The sequence below is a fragment of the Cryptomeria japonica genome, chromosome 5 (assembly GCF_030272615.1).
Source record: "Cryptomeria japonica chromosome 5, Sugi_1.0, whole genome shotgun sequence".
Lineage (NCBI taxonomy): Eukaryota > Viridiplantae > Streptophyta > Pinopsida > Cupressales > Cupressaceae > Cryptomeria > Cryptomeria japonica.
In genome coordinates this window covers 410103238-410107419 of record NC_081409.1, presented here as the reverse complement: position 1 = coordinate 410107419, position 4182 = coordinate 410103238, and positions in this window count along the sequence as shown.

The window sequence follows — 4182 nt, the reverse complement described above, 5'->3', positions numbered from 1 at the left end:
TGTAGCCTCATCCTATGCATCTATATCCGGAGGACTGTTGTCCTCAACATTAGTATCCTATACATTATCAACTTTTACACTCTCTGTATTTGCCAATATCTCAATATTTTCCTATACATTTCTATCTACCCGGGGCTAAATTTCCACTATCTTAATGTTTTTCAAAATGGAGGGTGAAGTACCCATAATGCCCTTTCCTTTTTCTTCAACTGGGGTGTCTGCAGTTTTTGTTTTTTTATTCCAGTGAAGTACTAAAGCCACGGTTCTCTTCAAAGAACTTAACCCATGCCTTGTGGGTCTCCTTGATTATCTCATTTACTCTTCCTAACATAAGACTGGTTATTCTATGTTTGTTGTTAAAGATTTTCCTATCTGCAACCTCAAGTGTCCTATCCATTTCTTCTGGAGCATTAGAAACACAAACATATAACAACTCTTGTATCTTTATATGCTTGTCCTCCTGCATTGCCGATAGTCTCCTAACATCTAACATATCATATAATTTTGCTGGTATTTGGTCTTCAATTTCTATCAAGGATTTCTTATTACTATCCAAATATAACAATACTGCTTCCTCTATCTCTCTTTTTTCATCATCCTCTAAATGTTCATAATAAAACTGTACACTCTTTAACATACCATCCTTAGTAATCTCATTAACTAACTCTGCACAAGTTTTTGGTGGAATGATAGTTACATTACCAGATTCAATTGCCAAATCAATGTCTCCCTTTTTCTTCCTTCTTCCAGTACCGAATGGAGCTGAAGGTGTTACTTTTGGTGCTTGCTTCTATGCCGGTAACTTGAATGTAATTTTCCTAACTGGTTGCTTTTTAGCCTCTAACTTGGTTTCTTCTTTTTTCTTCCTTATAACCCCTTTGAAAGCCAGGGGTGTGTCATCTTATGATCTAGATTCAGTTGTAATAGACTCAATGAATACTTCTGGTTCTTTTCTCTTTCTGCCTTTCTCTGGGACAACATCAATCAATACTTTGATGTCCTGTGAAACCTTTTCTACAAACTTACTTGCCTTAGCTTCCTGCTTCTCTCTCTTCTTCTGGTTGAACTCAGTTTTAACCTCTTGTGTCTTCTGCTTAGTAGTACCATAGGGCTTCTCAGCTTCATCATTAGGTGCACCAATCAACATTTTTTCATAAGCATCTAAAATCTTTGTATCCACTTCATAGCCCATCTCCTCAATCTAGATCTTTCGAGGTTTGACCGCTTCCATGAGTGTTTCATCTTTCTTCACCATGAAGCATATGTTAGTTGAGTATTTCTCAATAATATTCTTAGGAATCCTTTCTCTAGATTTTGTAGCCTCATGAAATGCCTTAAAATATCCCCATACCTTGTCTTCTCTTTGACTACCTAATGTAGCAATTGATCGTTTCAGTTGCCTCCCTACCAGGATATCAAATGCCCATTGTTTCTTCCAAAAACTGGGAGTCTCATTCATGAAAAATACCATTAAGCAAACAATTAGGTTACTGTGTGTAAAAAGTGGACCTGTATCTGTATCTGGAATACAAAACACTTCAATGAAGTCATTAGATGCATGATTAGTAAATCAATAATCAATGAATAATAAACCATTACAAAGCGACCCATTCCCTTCTATTAGATGCGAGTTTAGATTTCTCTCATATTGCTAAGCTATCTAGTGACTAGACAACACCTAAACGAAGGATTTTTAAATCTATATGAGCATAAGATTGAGATAAATGGATGCAAGATGTAAGCTAGATATGCAAGATTAATCTAACATGATTTAAGCAATATATGAATATTTAAGCTAAATGATTTAAGCAATATGAAATAACTAATATGCAATATCTCAATGCAAATTCTCAATGAACCTAGAGCAAAAATAGCATAATAACAATATGTTCTCCAGGATCCTTGATTAGGAGATGAGAGCCTGAATTTATAGAAAATTCAGAAAGAAACCAACGGTTGAGATCAAATGAGGATGAGCAGTTAGGATTTTATAAGAGGAAGCACAATCCAGGTGAATTGATGTGATTGGATGCTTTTCTCAGTTTTAAAGGAAATTGAACTAAAGTTAAGATAAAATCAGGAAAAAAATGATTTATTCTCTATTTCATTCAATTTAATATTTAATTGTTTTAATTGCTTTCTTTGAGATTATTTATCAATTTTTAATTTGTTTTTCAAGATTATCTCTAATTCTTTTCTCAAATTTTAATTCTTTTTTGTCAATTAATTCTTTTTTTGATGATTTAATGGCAAATTGATTTATTTAATTAAATATTCTAGGATATTCAATAAAATAAATAGAATAATTGTTTAAAAATCATTTACTTGGAATGATTAATTAATTAAATAAATATTTAATTAATATTGGTTGATTAATTTTCCATGTGCCATTGATGATTTTAGAAATTAAGTGTGTGCTCAAGATTTATTTAATTGCCTTTAGTTAGGACCTTGGTGACATTGTCGAGATTAGGGGCTCATGGTTTAGATGACCATTTTTAGGGTATTAAATTTGCCCCTCTTTGAATTAATGTGCGAGCAGCGCATTGGTTCAAAGAATAGTTTGATGTCTCGGAGATACCAATTCTGAACTTGATTGATCACGAACCAGATGAAGAGTGAGGTATTCAACTTATTTTGAAGCGATGAAACTTAACAGATATGATTAAAGTGAAACCGATCTCAAACTTGATTGAACTAGGACTGATGAAGAGCAAAGATACCGAACTTGAACTTGATTAATCAAGAAGCAGATCTTACTGATCTAGAACTTGATTGAACTAGATACAGTGAGCGAAGATAAAAATGATATTGAACTTGATTGATCAAGATACGAGGAGTGAAGATAAACTATCTAGTTTGATTGAATGTGATGAAAATGAACACCTGCTTAGATTGAGCATGTGATCGAAGATACTCTTTTAAACCCTTGATTGAGTTTAAAGGAATAATCATCTTGATGAAAAGCGATGAAACTGATTAACGTTAAGAGATTGATTCAGACAAAGACAATATCAGCTTGATTTGAAGCGATGAAACTGATATGCCCCTAGAGATTGATTTGATGAAGCTTAGTTGCTTGACTTGTAATGAAGATATTTGAAAGAAATTCTCGACTTTGAGGTTATGAGTATGCCCCCTGGGGAGCGAAATCCAAAGATAGTGAGGGTACATGATTATAGGAAATTGTTTTAGCGATGATAATGATTTGAGAATGAAAGTGATTCATAGGAATATTTGAAGATTTGGCATTGATTGATGAGAGATTGAGCGCAAATTGAAGAAAGGATGAGCTTTTGATGAAAAAGCGCTAAGTGGTTCAAATTTTGAAATTGACAAGCAAAATGATCTCAGATTTTGACTTCGATCCCAAAACTGGAATCTCGACGGTCAAATTAGATAAGGGTACAATTTTCATGTCCATCAGAGCAAGTTGAAAAATTAGGGTTTTAGCTATATATAGAGTAAAAGGGTCATGTTCAATTCATTTTAACCCTCCAAGTTTGAAAATTCAAAAAGCCTTCTGTGAAGAAAAATGGTGGTTCCCACACATAAGAATCGATTCGAGTGCCATAGATGACATAATAAATCATGGAACTATGAGCCAGTGGTAAGTGATCTATCTTAAGCTTGTTATTCATTTCAAAATTGAATTTTTTTGTTGAATTTTCCATTTTTTGGCATTTTGAAGTCGGGATTTCTCATTTTGTCATGTGAGGCAGGATCTTGTCTCGTATGACAAACTGATGAAGTTATTTTTATCATTTAAAGTCACTAGTTTTTTTGATCTAGACCTACCCTTCTATCATACGAAAAGCTTCAAAAAAGCCCATTTTGTTGTCCTGCGACTAGTATTGTGTCGTATCAGACTGTTTTGTCATATGAGACCAATTCCTGACTCGTACAAGTTGCTGCCTCTATGATGTTTTGTCATTTGAAAAACAGTGAGCATTTTTGAAGGTGCAAACTTGAAATTTTGATTTTGCAGTTGATGTAGTTAGATTTGCATGATGTTTTGCTTCCTTTATAGACTAATTTGAAATATTTCCTGATGCGCCATTGTTTGATTTTTGTAGGTTTGATTGCCTCATGTGTTGTTCAGATGTGTATATCCACCTACGATGACATTAGTTTGTTAGTTATCAAATGTAGATCGGGCACATATTGATGCCTATAGATTGA